The sequence below is a fragment of the Sceloporus occidentalis genome, unplaced genomic scaffold (genome assembly GCF_023333645.1).
Source record: "Sceloporus occidentalis isolate IW3139 unplaced genomic scaffold, rSceOcc1.0.p SCAF_15, whole genome shotgun sequence".
Taxonomy (NCBI): Eukaryota; Metazoa; Chordata; class Lepidosauria; order Squamata; family Phrynosomatidae; genus Sceloporus; species Sceloporus occidentalis.
Window position 1 is genome coordinate 837,019 of NW_028316995.1, and position 19,309 is coordinate 856,327.

Sequence of the window (19,309 nt, forward strand, 5' to 3'; positions counted from 1 at the left end):
CTGCCTTCATAATAACTAATGAATTGTTTGCACATCGCATGACTGTTCCATGTATGGATCAAGAACTTATAACATAACAAGTTAATTTTCCTATACATTTATTTATCAAATACAATGGGATATATAGTATAATACTTGTGTTTAATTAACAGAAGGATTTTAATCCCAGACATTGCCAGCACCCTCCATGAAATATTAAAATAATCGGAACAGAGAAGAAATGCGCTGGACATGGGTTGAATTCATACTCAATTACCCATGTTTGCTTACTAGACTTGTTGTCTACTTGCTGCTTAAGTGTTCCTAAGGGGAAATCCGACCTAAATTAGATGTCTTTTTATTTTTTATACAAGAATGCATTCTATTTAATGACAGAAGAACACATTGAGAGAGTGTGTTAGAAAAAACTGTTTATATTGTTCCATTTTGCGGCGTGGCAGGGATTTGGAGAGCCATTCCTTTCAGGTTACAGAGTACTGTAAAATATTAATCATCACGTAAAGTATTTGACCTGACAGTGCAGTGTGACCAATAGCGAGACGGGAAGAGAAAAAGTTCTCCTTTTATAAATTGTATCCACTGTCCGACGTAGCTTCAGGTCTGTGAAGAATGATACACAACGAATGTTGAGGTTTATTGTGTTTGGCAAGTGGTTTTCTTTTACTGAGAAAGAGAAGCTTACCCGTTGGCTTTCAATCAGCGGAATTACTTTTCTCTGACAGCAGCCTCTCTCCTCTCCAGAATACAATTTTCTATTATCTTTGCCTTCCAGAATAAGACTTTCTATTAGCAGGAAGATTATGTATCCCGTGATATAGAATCTTATGCAACCAACATTTTTTTTCCCCATGAGAAGGTAGGAATAGGCCACCTCTGATGATCCAGCCTTGTGAATACATTCCCTTTTCTCAAACAGCTGCTATAGTCTATGGCCTTTTTATATGGAAGTCTTGACAATAGATTTGCAGGAAGCCAGCCATTGCACAGCATTAATAAGTTATTCTCCAAGGCAAGGATATGGCAGATCCTAATATATATATATGCCATGACTTGTAAGGACCTATAGAAAAGTAAGACCTACTTTATGACTTACTCTCCCCCACAACCTGCAAGCGTGACACTAGCCTCGCGCCACCTGGTTTCATTCACAGCAGCAGGGCTGTCGATTGTTGCCTGGCTCGGGGTGTTGGTGGGACCATGGGCAGATGCCAGTAGACCAACCCTCAAAAGTCAGCCAGTAGCTGTTCCCTGCTGTCCCATTTCATGGTGATCTCATGTGAGGACATAGGGAGATGTCTCTTACCTGGCTTCCATGTCTCCTGAAGTGTAGCAGTAGATGCAGAAGCCGGTATGACTTCATATCATGGAGCCTTCACTGCACAGAATATCACAAGGCTCTAGGTCAGAGCGGAATGCATGTAGACCTAGACATAGAACTACTAATAAATATGTTGTAGTCTGCACATCTGTGCTTCATCTTGTCTTATATTCAGTATATTCAGTCTTATATTCATTATCTCTGTCCCAGGCATGTTTAAATTAAATTAAGGTATACCAAATATTTGAATAATGTGTAAAGTTAGCTTTTGGAAGATTAGCAGCATAGATATATAATTTAGGTTTCTGCTCCCTAACTACACACACATATACACTTATTATATATTGTGAGATATACACTTGAAACATAATAAGCTAATCAGGGATTCCTGAAACCTTGATCTGTCTCTTGTCTCGGGCAAGTCACATTATCTCCATGTGCATCAGGCACCAAATATTAGATTGTAAGCTCCACAGAACAGGAACTCACCAGTGCCTGAAGAGATTTTGTTACAGCACTATATAAAGAAGAAAATTATAATAGAAACATTTTATATATATATGTATATATATAAAAACTGTATATATATAGGGGTATGAACTTATATTTATTAAGAAATTGAATTCTGCTACTGACGTTTCTGTCCTAAACTTGCAATAAGTGCAGGGACTTTAAAGACACCTTTGTCTGAATACCAAACTAAATTATGATACAGTGATGAAACACATCCATCATTTGTTTTATTTTATGATACGTTTGTATATATATTGTTACGTTGGCTGCTCTGTTTTCAAATTGCCTGTTGATACCATTGAGAAATGTGGGGAGTTGTTATCGGCTCCCGTTACTTTCTGTGTGTCGCTTGTCGCTTACTCGGCCGTAGCAAAATCCTCCGTGTGTAACCGGCACTCAGTAGCTGACCTCGAACCCATTCTCCATTAAAGCGCCTTCCATGCTGATGCCAAAATTCTTCTCATGCCGCTCCAGCAATTAATGGAGATTGGTTTGATTGCAAATTAAACCATTTTCCAATAAAGTAACAGCTTTAAAAATGCTTTGATTAAATTGCTTATGCAAAACGTATTATTTGGAATGTTTAGTTCTAATTAAATCAGGAGGGTAAAAATAGGTTTATGAGTAGAGTATATGGCAAGTTGCGTTATTTAAAAACTGTCCTTTGTGGATTACTGAAAACCTGAAATGTGTGTGTGTGAGGGGGGGGGGGGGTTCTTATAAAATGCATTTTTCATGCGAAGTAACCCTACTTGCTCAATGACCTCCAAAGCATACCAAGCATCCTTACGAAGTGGAGCCCCAGGATAAAAGGTTGAAGAATTTCTCATTAAAATGAACCGGAATTAAGTGACCATAAGTACATACGCTGTGGGTGAATAAACCAGTCCTTTAATATATAAATAAGGTCAGTAGCTCCTGTGTGGGTGGAGTGGGGGCATCATGGACCAAGGGGGTACTTAGCCACACTCACATTTCCCTTTCGGAAAAGATGGCCCCCTGATAAAAAAGCAAAAGCCTTGTGTGCCTTATGTGAAATCCCATGTCGGTTGCTCACCCCTGTAGGACCCAGATGGTATTCGATTCAAGTTCTGGAAGCCGTTACCATGTGTCGGGGTACAGATACTGTTCTGCCCCCGATTTCTGTAGCTGTTATGGTGACGACTCCATCACAGTGGAGGCAATGAAAGGGCAGCCATTGGGTATAAATTAGAGGCAAATTAATGATAAAAGTTAAGTGATTCGGCCAAATTCCATTTTTCCATTTGAAGTTTATCTCTACAGATTTAAACACTCGGCAAAACTCTGACAACCAAGCTCCATGTGTGCGATGTATAACATACCACTATTCCCGATCCCGCCTTAAAATCAACACCAATGTTTTATATATTATATATTAGTTAAAAAAATCTGTTTAATCATAAGCATAAAAGATGGTTTCTGCCTTGCGCAAGCCCAAATAGTGAATTATATATGGCAATTAAAAGAGTTTTATAGCAATCAGTCGGTTTAGCTTCTGGGTTACATGGGGGTTCCATCAAACTTAAGGCTTCTTATAGACAATTTTAAATGTATATGAAACGTATTGTGTTTCCTTCCACCGAGCGACCCTATCACTAATCTTTAATTATTTTATAAACCCAACATTTTTTTTGTGTGTGTGTAATGGACTTTTGAAAAGGATTTGAGTGACCTTTATTGGATCACCTAATTATCCTGCGTACTTGTACCTAGGGCAGTTTCTCATTAATTAAATGCAACTTTTTGTACTGAAACTTTGCAAACTATTCTGCAACCTTTATTCTGTAAACTCTTGAAAGTCCGAAGCGTGATAAGGGACAACTGTATTGCCGCTATACTATTACACTATATTAATTTGCATATATTAATGCTGTTGTTTTTGGTGTAGTGCATCTTTATGCATAAACGGGTCTAATAGATGACTGGGGGAATATCCACTAAAGGAGGAGTTGGCTGGAGAGTTTGCAGGAAAGTTGCAGTTTCATCTGCCTGACTTGACATGACTTTAGATAAAGGGTCAACCCCAAAAATGGCTTGGCTTGGCAAAGACATTCCCGCAGGGGAATTAGCCGGGTATGTCCCTTTATAATGCATAGTGAATTCAGAGAGTTCCCAACTCCCGCTTTAAAGAATAAAGCCCGTTGTGGCAAGGTGCTGTAGAAAGCCGCTAAGGTTAGTATAAGTGGCTTTGGGTTCGCGCATGTGGTTCTTTATGCAAGGCAGAAATACATCCTACTTCCAAAACAGATTTGCACTTCAACCCGGGGACAGGCAATGATTGTTTTAAGTCATATAACAGACAAAATAGGTAAATTAGGTAATTGTCTCAATGTATACGCCTTTTTAGAGTAATAATAGAGTAATGCCGTTTTGGACAAGTCCTCAATGGCAAAAACTAAACATTTTAACTAACAGCAAACATCGCTATTAGTGACAGTTTGGTTAATTGGACAATATTTGCTTGTTTCCCTCGAAATTTAAAGTAACCCATCAACGACCAAGACAAGAACCAGGAATGCCTAATACCGTAGACAGAATCTTATTTATTACACAGAAAGCCTTTGCTGATATAATAAATTCCATTATTTCAGCAGAAAATACTTTTGCAATAAGAAATGCAGCGTTTTGCCTTAAGATTCCTTCTGAGTGATGGGTTGAAGACTACGATTCATTTATTGACTTCTTGGAAAGTTGTCTCACTATTTACAGTCTTTGCCTGGAGAAATAGCTGTTACTTCTTCAAGAGATGTCTCGAGTGCTCAGACAAATGATGGCGCGTTGAGAGAATACCGTTACTGCGCTGGGGCTTTAGACACAGAATTAACCCCTTAAGGACAATGGGCGGTCCCTAAACCCATTGAAAACAATGCATTTTGTACGGGCTTTGTCATTAGGAAGATGAAGAATCCTGTGGGTTTTAAGCAGTTACTCCATGCTCTGTTTGTACTTAGATTATTAACTAATTAGTCCTAAATCAGATCAAAAACGGGAGAAGGAGTAAACTAAACATCATTGGTGGGATCCTGGCACCTGTTTTTATGTTTGTTTTTGTAGCTACCATAGTATTTATAACGTCTCAAGGAGAAGATAAAGGCGAGCATTTGCATGTGAAGGTGAATTGTCTCGTTATTGTAGCATTTGCATGCTGTGTGGCAGAGAGACTAACTAGCTGGCTTTTGTTTGTAAAGCCTCCCATATAGATGATTCTTGGTTGCTATAGAAACCACACAGCTGACCAATAATAAGATATAGATAAAACCCCACACATAGGTATAGATGAGGAGGGCATGTTCAACACTCCAACGGGTGTTATTTCCAGAGAGGTGCTTTTAAATAAAAAAAAAATATTTAAAAAAATAATTATATTTTGAAACTAGTATGAAATGGTATAAAATGGAATTTCTGCATTTAATTTTTCTATGGAACCAGAGGTATTTAAAAATGAACGATATATGACAATTGTCTCAAAATGTTATGATTACGGTACATCACAAACTTTTATATACTTGCAGGGTTTATCTGTTATCTCTGTCATATCTGTACAAATTGGGACACCTCCCTGTGAACACTGCTGAAGCTCTTCTGGACTGTATCTAACGTTACATTACAGAGCTATTACTTGTAAGACAACCATCACTCTGGTTAAGAATACTATACCGATGGCCTCCATTTAACAAGGAAAGGCTATATCTGGCGGCCAAAGATGACTGCTCTTTGTCAGTGTAAAGATTTAGGACACCAGAGGAACTCTCTGGTCTTCCACAAAGACTCCTGCAACAGTCTGAATACAATGTATCTCCTGCATGTTACCGATCCTTCACGTTTTACACCGGTATCTCACAGTAGGATCTACAGGGGATTAATTACCTACTAGGCATGCAGGGATGAATATACATCTTGGGGGCCCCTAGTCATAAGGAATTCTGCTGTGTCTCATGAGCTCTATAATATAACAAGGTGTTGGGAGAGGTGTAAATGTGGAATGTCACTGGTGGATGGGTGAAAAGTGATCTCTTACACATTTCCCGTGCCCCATCCTGCCCCTAGGTTTTTGAGGGCATAAGAGAAGCACCTACATTTTTGCCACTTGGGGTAGCTAGGATCTGCCACTGGACTGCAATAAGTAAATTAATTTATTTATAAGGATCCTGAAATATTAAGACTTTTCCTATGAGTGGACAGGGGGCTTTCTGTAACGCTTTCATACGCAATGGAAACATGACAGCCACCAATAAAACGTTTCTTGGCACAGTTACGAGCCAGCCAGCCTCAGAGGGTTACCTTAATGAACGGACAACCCGAGGCTTGTTTCATAAAAATAAATTAAAATAATTCGGAACCTTGATTCCAATGATCCTAACACAGAGCAGGTTTTAGTGCAAGGCCTGACAGGAATAGCGTTGAATGTCTTTTATAAATGTATTGTCCGTTCTCTACGTACGTTTCTTCACTCTGTAACACGTGTTTAGCCATTTCTTCACGGACATTTTATTCTAATGCAGTTTCCTTGGCTGATTTGTGTATGTATCAATGACTTTCTTTCTTTTTTTTTTTTTTTTAAAGACCACCAAATATTTTTTTTCATAAACAGAAAAGATCGGGTGGGTTTTAACACTGTTTCTATGGTCAGTGAAGTAGCTGGCAGTGGCCATCATATCAGCTGTTATGTCATACGTTTCTGAATGTTAACATGTGTTATGTTTCCATGATGGTATTTTTAAATAAGCACAAAAAATATTTGTAAAATAAAGAAAAGTGAAATTTTATTTATGATAGTAATAAAATATTTTATACATTAATGCTTTGTGTGCCTTATTTTTGTATACACTGTATTTTTATTTGTGAAATCTATGGGGCCAAACAAAATGAATGGGTCTATCACAGGCTGCCCCTGGTAAAGGGTTAATGGTCATACTTATGCAGTGTTTGTGGGTTAAAAGTGAATTGGTCCCTGTGAAACCCAAATGCGAAGTTCCTGGTTATTGGGCAGTCTGGAGATGTCTCCTGTGTATTCTACTTGGTCACATTATAAATCTTACATGAAAATCATGCATACATTACAACTGGTCCCATGCATTGTACAACACTCAAGGACCAGCTGACAAGTATCATCTGTAGAAGTGCTGATAATAACCCGATTAAGAGCATAACCTGCTCCAACAGGATCAATAAACACTCCAACAGGCTCTAGTTGGGTAAGAAAAACCGCCTAATAGAGTTGAGAATGATTAACGCCTGAATTCGGGAATTGCACCTTAAAAAAACAGGGTTAGAGTTCCTCTTGCCGCAAGTTTTGCCATTTGGGTGTTGAAGATGGAGGAGAACTATAACTAGATCTAGCTTTAATGGTCTCCCATCCGTAGACACAGAGCCGGCCTTAGGTGTTCTGGCGCCCTGTGCGGACTACTCCTCTGGCGCCCCCCCATCCCAAAAAAAGAAAGGAATAAAAACTTGTAACAAAACTTGTAACAAAACCCCAATCACCATATACTACGCCAAACATTGATGTGGTCTAGGCCTAGCACTTAATTGTCTGGCTTAGTAGTAGGGATGCACCGAAACAAATTCTGGACTGAAACCGAAAGTGCAGCATTTACCTGGCCAAAACCAAATATGACCCCCCCAACACCCTAAAAAATCTAACACTTTTATTTAAAGTAAGTAACACACCAAAATAGGAGAAAACAATTAAATAATATTATATATATATATATATATATATATATATATATATATATATAAAGTCCAAAAATAGTTACCGGCACTCCAGGGACTTTCCAAATAACCACACAAACAACTTCGGTTTTCAAGTCTATATATATCATATATATATATGATTAACAGCAATCACATTCCTATCATGCCCAGGCATACCCAGATTCCAGGATTTACTCGCAGACTTGGCATGATAGGAGTATGATTTGCCCTATCTACCCCTTCTCACTCCCTTCTCCCTATCTACCCCCTTTCCCCTGTCTCACTCCCTTCTCCCTATATACGCCCTCCTAACTATCTACCCTCTCCCTCTTTGAAGTTCACCTACCTTTCAGGAGTCCTGCGGTGGGGGTGCAAGGCCTCTGCCTCCCAGCTCTGCCACTGTATGGAACAGTATAGAATGATGGGAGTTATGATGTACTTTTAGAGCATAATTAGATCATGAAAAAGACATTGGAAATGGTACAGCATAACACCCATCACTCTCACACATTTACCAATCCACACGTATACACTAATCCACACATATATACCAATCCACACATATATACCAATCCACACATATATACCAATCCACACATATATACCAATCCATACATATATACCAATCCACACGTATACCAATCCACATGTATATACCAATCCACACGTATATACCAATCCACACGTATATACCAATCCACACGTATACACCAATCCACACGTATACACCAATCCACACGTATACACCAATCCACACATATATACCAATCCACACATATATACCAATCCACACATATATATACCAATCCACACGTATACCAATCCACACGTATACCAATCCACACGTATACCAATCCACACATATATACCAATCCACACATATATACCAATCCACACATATACACCAATCCACACATATACACCAATCCACACGTATACCAATCCACACGTATACCAATCCACACGTATACCAATCCACACGTATACCAATCCACACATATATACCAATCCACACATATATACCAATCCACACATATATACCAATCCACACGTATATACCAATCCACTCTCACTGAATGCTTTCCTACCTTTCCTCTTTTCTCCTTACAGGTCCTTTTCCTGCTCTTCGTTCTTCTTCTTCAGTTCTTCTGTCTTCTTCCGGGTCAGAGGGCACGGACAGCGGTGGGCGCGGCTTCAGTGTTGTGCGCCGGGATCTGACAACAAACCCCGGCGCACAGCAGCTGTTGCCGCGCGGATCACAAGGGAGCGGTATCGGAGGTCTTTAACAGACCTCTGGCTCCCTTGAGTGATGTTAAGCCGGGTTCAAGGGAGATCCTTGAACCGGCTTAAAGTCACTCAAGGGAGCCGGAGGTCTGTTAAAGACCTCCGATATCGCTCCCTTGCGAGCCTGCTCCTCCAGCGGCGGACATTACTGTCCGTCTCTGGAGGGGTGCCGGGTGCCCCCCTGATGAGCGGCACCGGGAGCCGCTCGCCCCCCCGCCGCTAGGTACGCTGCTGGCGGCAGCGGCGCCCCCTGGAGTGCGGCGCCCTGTGCGGTCGCACAGGTCGCACACCCCAAAGGCCGGCCCTGCGTAGACAGTAGGTCCTGTAGGTACAGTGAGTACAGATACTGAGTTGCCTGACTTGGGTCGCCCACCTCTATGCGCTCTGCGCCTCTCTCTGGAATATGTTCTTGGGTTGTGAATAAATCAAAATAATAGCATACAAGAGCAAGTTTATCCCCAGGGCACTCAAAGTTTTGAAACAGAAACACAACAGGATTAGAGGAAAAAAACTATTACTGGAGATTTTCCAACTGCCTTTTGCATTTCAAAGCACAGAGTCGTATAATGCTTTAGATCAATACTTGCAGTTTTGGCAGTTTGAAAGAATGTGTAATGTTGCATGGAGTGCTCAAGATATTTTGATATTAAGAACAATGACAGGAAATTTAACTGCTCCAGATTCCAAACCAAATTATACAGCAATAGTACTAAAACTCAGCGGACTGGCAACACCGAGTTATACAGAATGGGTTGCTCATAATGTTGATGTACACAAATGAGTTAATTTCACAATTTTACTACTAAAGAGAGTGTGTTAACGACAGACTGGCACTCAACACAATGGTCTGCATTATGGTTCTAAACTGTACATAATTGTTACACAACAAATCCCTAATGATGCTCTTTATGCAATCAATCTATGATATACAGTCATGCAAAAAAGTACACTCTTTGAATTCTATGGTTTTACATCAGGACATATCAATCATCTGTTCCTTAGCAAGTCTAAAAATTAGGTAAATACAACCTCAGATGAACAACACCACCATGTCAAGATGCATTCAACAAAATAAAGCCAAAATGGAGAAGCCGTGTATTAAACACTAAGTACACCTTATGATTCAATAGCTTGTTGAACCACCTTTAGCAACAATAACTTGAAGTAATCCTTTCCTGTGTGACTTTATCAGTCCCTCACATCATTGTGGATGAATTTTGGCCCACTAATCTTTACAACACTGCTTCAGTTCATTGAGGTTTGCGGGCATTTGTTTATGCACAGCTCTCTTAAGGTCACGTCACAGCATTTCAATCGAGATGAGGTTTCGACTTGATTCTTTTTTTTCCCCGGCCATTCTGTTGTAGATTTGTTGGTGTACTTGGGATCAGCTTGATCCAATTTCGGCCAAGCTTAAGCTGTCAGACAGACCGCCTCACATTGTATGTTGAAATGATGTGAAGAACAGGCTTCTCTATACAAAGTATCCTTATTGGTATTGGTAATAGCGCTACTCCACCCATAAGCTCTAATCCTTATACAAACCTGTTGTGTGTTTATTACCAGAGATTGGTAGTAACGGGCCCTTACCTCACCTTTTTTACATTCTATTGTAAATTTGAATTCACTCTTAGTGTCCATAAGTACATACCATTGCTGTTTTATTACAACATTATAAACTCTTGCTGGTGCCATAGAATGTCACTCTTTGTGGGCAGTTAGACGTACAGAGAAAATAGTTATGCAATAATGAATCTGAACATTAAATCAATAAAAAAGATAATAGTTTGTTAAATAGAACAGGTTACCCATCATGATTCGACCTCGAAAAACACTATGTCTGGGTTACTAAAAATTCAGAATTATTGCTCTACAATATTATATTTACAAAATGTTCTTAAAGTAACAGTTGATTTGAATGAACAACTTAAAGATCGCGTATATCGCAGAAAGGGAGAACGTGCAATAGCCCGTGAAATTACATTTTTCCATGCAAGACAGGTGCAATGCACCATCCCAATGAAATGTCATGGAGAAAAGAATTTATAAAAATATTATATTATTATATTATAAAACACGCTACTATAGACCTACTTGGGTTTTTATATCAGTGAATAATAGGGAGTTAATATTTACTAAGAACGTGCCGCTGATTATTATAGCCAGAGCAAAAGTACAGATACATGTAGAATTATTGCCACTGTCCAGCAATAAAAGAAATGGGAATAACTAAAATCCCAGTTAAATAACTTGCAATGTATACATTCGATTGGCGTTATCTTTAATGTGGAGGGCTGAATTGGCCCTGTAATATGTATAATGCAATGTGCAAGGAGACTGAAGAACTCTCACTGACTTAACTATACATTACACAGGGCCAGTCAGGGTCTTCCAGCAGCTTGAGCTCCCTGTTCTGTCGTCTCTTCATAATGTAAAGCCACGTCAATGCGTTGAAAACACAACTCTCCCTTTAGCGAATAAACCCCAAAGTAGCAATGACGTTGCACAAGCGTACAAGAACGAGAATTTAAGCAGTTGGAAATAAAGTCTTTAATACGTGTCTATATGATAAAATAATAGATCCCCCTATTTATTTTTTACAAACTAAAAAACATGCGTTTTTAAGATGTTTTCCAATCTTTTCTTAATTGGGGTCCCTTTAATCGAAGCTTATATGGTAGAAGTTAAGGCAAGCCAGAAACGTCCCAGGTAAGCTGTGCTGGAGATCTCCCCCTACTGGACAGGAGTGGAATTATACATCTAGCTCTGGATATGAGTTGCCGCGCCTCGAGCTCCTGGGGCAGATCCTGAGTCCCTGGTGCAGATGCAGATGGGTTTGTGAACTGCACCTTCTACTCTCCTAAAATAGTTAGCGCAAATGGAATCATCTTTTAAGGAAACCTACTGACCCTTAATCTGAAATGATAAATGTATTCCTACAATGAGAGATGGCAGTCCCTGGAGTGCTGAAGGAATTAAATAATCTTTTAGACATCATTTTTTTTTAGAGTTCATATTTGATCATATAGCGAGTTTAATACTAAAATTGATATTTTTCTTAATAGTCCAATAGATCAAAGAGCTGTCTAACTCTCAGGGAATCTGTAATGTATATTTATATGTACATAATGAAAATGACAGGGAGATGTCACATTGCTGTGTGTTTATGCAGTCGCATGTTCAGCCCTAGGGCTCCTAGAGCCCAATAGAGATATAATCTTCCAGTTTACACCATAGACTTTGTGTCTGGCCAAAAAAGCCTCCAAAACCTGTCCTAAAGAGACATCATAGGTCCCTGGGTGAAAGCATTGGTGAAATAAAGAGTAAAATAGGGACAACCAACTATTTGTCTTCAAACACCACAAATTACCACTACAATGTATTGAAAAGTATACCAAAAGCTTAAAGAGGACCGTCATATATAAATGTGCTATTAATTTAAATAAACCACCTATAGGTTTAGCTTTTCAAACAATAGTAATTGTTATGGAGATATTTCAAGCTTTTAAAATGGCTTCACGTTTTTGCGTGTTCTTCCGTTTTTGCGTGTTCTTCCGTTTTTGCATGTTTTTCCGTTTTTGCGTGTTCTTCCGTTTTTGCATGTTCTTCCGTTTTTGCATGTTTTTCTGTTTTTGTGTGTTTTTCCGTTTTTGCATGTTCTTCCGTTTTTGCGTGTTTTTCCGTTTTTGCATGTTTTTCGGTTTTTGTGTGTTTTTCCGTTTTTGCATGTTTTTCCGTTTTTGTGTGTTCCCTGCTTGCCTACCGTACATCCACTTCTTCTAAACCTCAGCAGGATGACAAATGTAATGTTAATGGCTCTTCAGCCTTCAGAAAACATCTATCAGATTAAGTGTTCTGCTCTCAAATGCCAAGTCAGACTATCGGTTCTCCATTTATGATGAAACTGGCTTTCATTAAATCCAAGAATCCCTTTATGGATGTTGACAGGGCTGGTTGCATGAAGTGCAATCAATGTCGGTCCTTTGATTGTGTAATTAGTCCGGGGATACTGAGAGTCTTGTCCTCGAAAGCTCCCGACACTCCAGGCTTCCAAGCTTTAAAATACAGCTCAGCACTTTCACGGTGTTAAGTGTTTCCCATTCCTTGTACCTAAAAACCATGCCGAATGCCATGAAACTCAATGCTGATTGGACGGCTGCCGCACTCTGCAACACCTTGCATCATTACTTCTATTCCATCTAAAGAAGAGACCTCTGAGGTTCTGGAAACTTACATAACTTCATATTTTACATGTTGGTCCAAAAGGAAGCAACGTCTACTAAAGACTCAGCTTTCGCATAGGTTAATACGGCTATATATTGGGCAATGTTTTGAAATCCAACAGGTGGGTAAAGATTTCGCAATAAGCAACAATATTCCATTGGCTTAAATGAAATGAGTATCCAAGTTTTACCCTTTTCAGGAAAATTAGACTAAGGCATTAGGTTTTTGTATTTTTAAGCTCTTTTCGTCTTTATAAGACATTCTGCAGATTCATTCTTTACCACAATCAACATCATAATGCATACTTGTTTCTCATGGAGGATCCCTCAACTTTATTTTAAACAAGGAGGTATTTAAAGGTCTAAAACTAGAGAATGAAAGGCTTAGATGTAATATGAGAAAGTATCTTTTCAACAAATAGATGTCAGTACGCGGACTAAGTTTCTGATAAAAAGTGGCAGAGGTTAGGGGAGGCACTGGGACCAAACAAATGTACAAAAAAGATAGTGATCACAGCGCTTAACTCAGTGTGGAGCAGCAACAAACACCGTAATAACCCTAAATTACCAGAAAATGCAATATGGGGGGGGGGAGTATAAAAGTGCGCTCAAAAAAACAAAATAAAAAAATAAGTCCCCACCAAATAGTGTAGAAAAAAATATATAAAGAGGGAATACAACCTTTCACAAATACAGGTCTTCTGCAATTCACCTCTTTTCAGACACTTAAATCTGGGGTCTGGTGGAAGGATGGACAAATTTATCAGGGCTTATGTGCATTTTATGTCGTTTAATCCACATTTACAGGTTTTGTTATCTACACATCCTAAGCTTCACGTGGTCCGGCCTGAACTCAAATGCTGGATACGTAGGGTCATCACAAATAGTTTTACCTCCTCAACCTAAGGATAAAATAGTGATGTTTCTAAATTAGATACTGATGTTGTGGATGGATGATCTGGATTATATCATATTTTTGTTATCTCACCTATGCCAAGATGGGGTTTTTTTTATACACTTCAGAAAAATACCTTTTTTATGACTTATGTAATAATAGTTAAACTGAAAAGCAGACCACACACAGGCGGACTTCAGTTCAAAGAGACTTCCTGTAAAAGGTACCGACTCTCGGCAGGTGCCGGCTGAATACAGTTACACTCTGTGCCCTTTCTTTGTAACGTCATCCCACTTTGTTCTTTTGTATGTAAGGTCAGACTTTATCTTTTCTCTGGATGATACTTTGTAATTTCATCCCATGCTGTTACTCAGATTTATGTTAAGTAACATTCCATCGGCGGCACAATTCGGTATCCCTTGCTTTCATCTGTGAAGGCCCACCGCAACGTGCACAGCGGGACAAACGCTTATGTGATATAAGTGCAAGCTGATATAGAAAATATGTTTTCAATTCCTCATCAACGCATACGAAGGATTCCACCGACTGCATGGTGGGGTCCGGCTCTTCAGTCAATAAATCATTGAAAATCACCGAACTGATGCCATGGAGAATGACATGGACATGGTCTATCTGTGCAGCCTTAAGAATAGTCAACGTGCAATAAACAGGGCAACCGAAGAGTGAAACAAGAAGGATTACAATAAAGAGATTAGACCTCAGAGGTCCTTTTTTCAGATGCTATATTGAAAAGAATTGATTCCATCTGAAGAAGAGACTTCTAAGGTCCAGGAACCTTAGGTTACAATGTATTTTTCTATGTTGGTCCATTAATCCTCATCAACTTCAACTGAAGACTGATTTTTCTCTTAGGCTGATATGGATATATGAATTTTTCTTGAAATTCCTTTGGAAATTGGGCCAGGTTTATAAATTCAGCAACTTGTTAAAAATCTGACTTTGGATCAATCAGCAGCAACATTTCATTGGTTTAGATAAGGAGGATCCAAATTGTGCCATTTAGCCAGAATTTGCCCACTTTGGCCTTTATTAGTATGGCCCGTTAGTTCACTTGGACTCAGGTACGGTTTTTCTTTAATAAAAAGCACCATTCCGGTCCCAGCAGCATCTCCGATACTCCTAATGAGATTTACTATCAAATATGCTTTAACTCCCTGGTTAATAATCATGATATTCAATAAAAGAAACACATTATAACGCAGTGATGCAAATTACTTTTAGAATAAATGTATCCGGTGGGATAATATAACCCCTCGAGAAATAATGAAAGGATGAATAATACATTTATATATATATATATATATAAACATAGTCATATTAAATGTTTCCAACGGGAACTAGAATTCTCCAAAGAAATTCACAAAGTTAATATTAGAAACTGTACATTTTAATTTAAAATACAGTAACATAAAAATACGTTCATTTATAAGAGGAAAAGAAATGAAAAATAATGACACAAATGTTATTATAAAAAGAAAAACAAAAAACACTAACTATGTATTAAACGGGATGCTTTAAAGGAAGAGGCGCACATTAATGCAGATATTCAAACCCCTGCCGTATATGCTGACAGTGTGATAGGAGTTGTAGTCCAGTAAGCTCGGGATTAATCACACATACAAAAATTTTCAGTTTTTAAAAATATGGTACTAAGTAGCATAAGGTATATCGCAACCCCTATCATACCAAGGCTTAATTTAAAGGAGCAGCACCCTCATTTTGATAGGCTGATATTCTGAGGGGACCTATTACAGACATATACCCCTCTGGTTAAGCCTCCAGTGACTCAATGAGTTGGGACAGAAAGGAAAATCAGGTCAACAGAAAATGGGAAATGATAGAATGCGCCGTAAAGCTCATCAGGCCGACTCGCTACATGGGCGAGAAAGAGGCCAACGCGTCAGGTTCAATGACCAAAGCTCGAGATGCAGCGATCATTGAAATGTTGGCCTGCAAGCTGAGCGACACACAGGAGCATTAAAAAAGAAGCCAGGATCCACGGCAAACGCTTTCAGAAAGACGATGGGGCCAGATGGAAGGCCCTGGCACTTCATGGGGATAGACCACAGATAGGAAGAGTTACTGTGACCAGAAGTTTAGGATCATGTCAGTATATCAACATTTAAAACAATCCAGATATGGGGTCAGAAACTGACATTCCGGCATAATCATTTCTCATACAACTGCTACAGTATATAAAATATATAATAAATACACAATATAAAATCTGCTTTACTAAGCTCACTGGCCTGTTACATATGGTTTCAGGGGTGGAATAAGACTGTGGGAGACCCCACTGGAAGGATGAGTTCTGCCCTCACGGCGCCTTTCTGTTGCCCTCCAACCTTTTTGTTGTGCTCATCAAAGCTTCTTTCTATCCCCCCCCAACCACAATGAGGCACACAGCTGCCCCTGTGCATTGGAAAGCATAAGATTTGAGTAATATTAGCTCTGCGAGTCTCGCGCCAGCAGCATTGTACCAGCTGCACCGCAGTAGCGTTACCCCACGCGTTTCCGCTTCCTTTACCTCTCTGGCGGTCACGCAGTTTTGGCAACTTCTACTGCACACAATCACAGGAGAAAAGCCGAACGGCAGATAACTTGCTATTTGGCTGGGTTATCACAAGGCACGTGTACATCTGTATTATTAATTATGCCGCACAGCTGACAAGAGTGTGTATATAACGGTTCCTTTACTGTTTTTATCTTTCTAGTTTAGCGTCTTTGCAATCACATTTAATACGGCACTATGTCAGAAACATACGCTTGCTATTATAAGAGCTTATATGATGGAACGTAGTTTCTTCTTCCTATTAGTCATTACAGAAAATCATTTCGTAGACCAGTGGTTCCCAACCCGGTCCTCGAGGCACATGGAAGATTTCATAATTTCTACATTCAATTCCAATAGCGACATTAAAAATAAAAGCTGGATCCTGCTTTTGTTAATAACGACACAGATATAATAATAAAATGATCAATATAACTGATTATATAGAACGGATACTGTGATCTGCATCATATCTGCTTTTTTGTTTTGTAACAAAATGCTGAAAAAAGGAGAGCTTGGACCACAAAATAGCAACTACAAACAATTTATTAAATAATAAGGAATAAAAGAATTGACAATATATAATATGTTCGAGGTGCAAGGCGCACATGCAAATGAAAGAAATACCAGGCATGTCTTTACCCGTTTATACCTTCCGTAAATCCCCAATAATGGAGCAGATGGAACATTTAATCTGAGAAGTGTGCCGGCAGCTTCCGCCGGGCATCCTCTGCTCACCTTCACTGTAATAAGAATATTAAAGAAACCACTCAATGAATGTATTCCTTATGTGATGGCTTCAGTTCCACTTGAAGAGCTCTCCTTCGCTTAACGTCTCAATGATTTAGGCAGACGTCCGAGATGTTTGGGTGATCCTGAAATGCAACTCTATTTACAAGCCTCGCTTATGTTTTTTATTAAGCATCGAGCCTAGTTGGACAACTAGGAGGCTGTTTGGAAAATTCTGAGAAAAAAACAATAAAATAAAAAAGGCACAACTTGAGAGGGAGTTACAAAATACACATTGTCAGTTCTCTAAACAGAAAAAAACTTCAAAATACATCCTAGTCCTCTTGGGTTAAGCAGTAACTTGTTTTAGGACACTGGACATTCACTCGAGGTTTAGAAATGTTAACGTATACTTTAGTAACTATTATAAACCTTTATTTTGGATCCTCTTAACAATGTGCATCGTGAGGATGTTGTCCGGTGAGGGGGATCATTCAGTGTCTGACGTTAGGACCTGCGCCAACGAAGAGTCACACATGAAGCAGCACAGAAAACCCTCCGAGATGAGGGCATTTGAAGCCCAAGAAATTCTGACCTAAGGGACATTGTACAAGCTTAAAACGTAAAAATTCATTTGCAGGTTTTTTGTTTTTTTTATAATAGTTGTAAGGATGAGTAATTGATGTCTGCAAAAAAAGACAAAGAAAAAGGATTAACGGGTTATGGAAATGTCAGTAAAGTAGGTGGATAAAAGAATTTAACAAAAGCGTACTTTCTACAATTTTTTATTTTTGTATTTCACGTTGGATGACATTAGCAGAAAATAACCTGTCTCAATATGCTTTTTATCACAAAAACCGATGGAAAAAAGCAACACTAGCGTTTTCAAAATGTCATACAAGCGTTTAATGCAATAACATATTGCAGGTCAGATACGTGGAACTTAGATTCTAATGCCCTAACCATGCATAAAAATGTAAGCCCTTCGAAATAAGTGCACTTATAATTCCATTATTAATATAAAACACTATTTAAACTTTTAACACATCTGAAGCAAACTCTGACATTTATCGGACTTTCATCGTTTCACCTGCTTTGCTGAATGTAATTGTTTTGTAACATTGTTTCCATCGAAAAGGCTTTTTAAGCGTTCCTATGTGATTAAACCTTCAGGAGAAAATGATAGATCCACAAATCTTTTTTGGGCTAGCATTCTAGAGCGTGCAAGTGGAACAGTAGCTTTAAAGTCAAAGATAAAATATTCACATTCTCATTTATACCAAATATACACCAAAATCATGTCCATTGAATGGGGTGTGAAAGCACGCCGATGCTTGATGATTATTTTATCGCATTCACCTCCCGAAACATACATTGTATATCCTATAATTATAGCGTGCTTACAATAGAGACTTTCAAACTATTTGTAAAGTTTGCCATCTAGTGTTGGTGGCGTGCAACTGTGCTTGTCGTGACCTAATTTTGACTTTTCGTTTCAAGATTAAGGTTCGTGTTTTACATCATGCCGTTACTAAATGTTCACTTTTCCATGAAATTGTGTTTTTGAAAATTACATTTTATGTGTTGACCAATACTTCTTTTGTTCATGAATTCAGGCTGCTGCACTTTGCCAAGTTGTTTGCAAGAGCCAACATTTTGTAGAAGATACTCAAACTGTAAAGAGCTTAAGGAATACACAGCTATTAACTTACATTTATGTGTGTATATGTATATATATATATATATATATATATAATCTTGCTAAATCATTTTTTCCAACCTTTTCATGGATATCGACAGTTGAAGGAATCAGGTAAAATACAAAATCAATGAAGTTAACTTCTTGCTCATTTTCTGAGGTGGGTCATCATACTCAACATGATGACACAAGAAATAATAGTTTTTTACATGTCCACTGGAGGGAGGATAATGGGAATCGTAATCGTCCACAGACTACATTGGTGTCTGCAGAGGACAGCTGAGATCTCCCACCTCAGAGAAGTTTCTTCACCATGGCTGGTGGCTGCAGGAAGATGAAGTGATTTAAAGCACGGTAT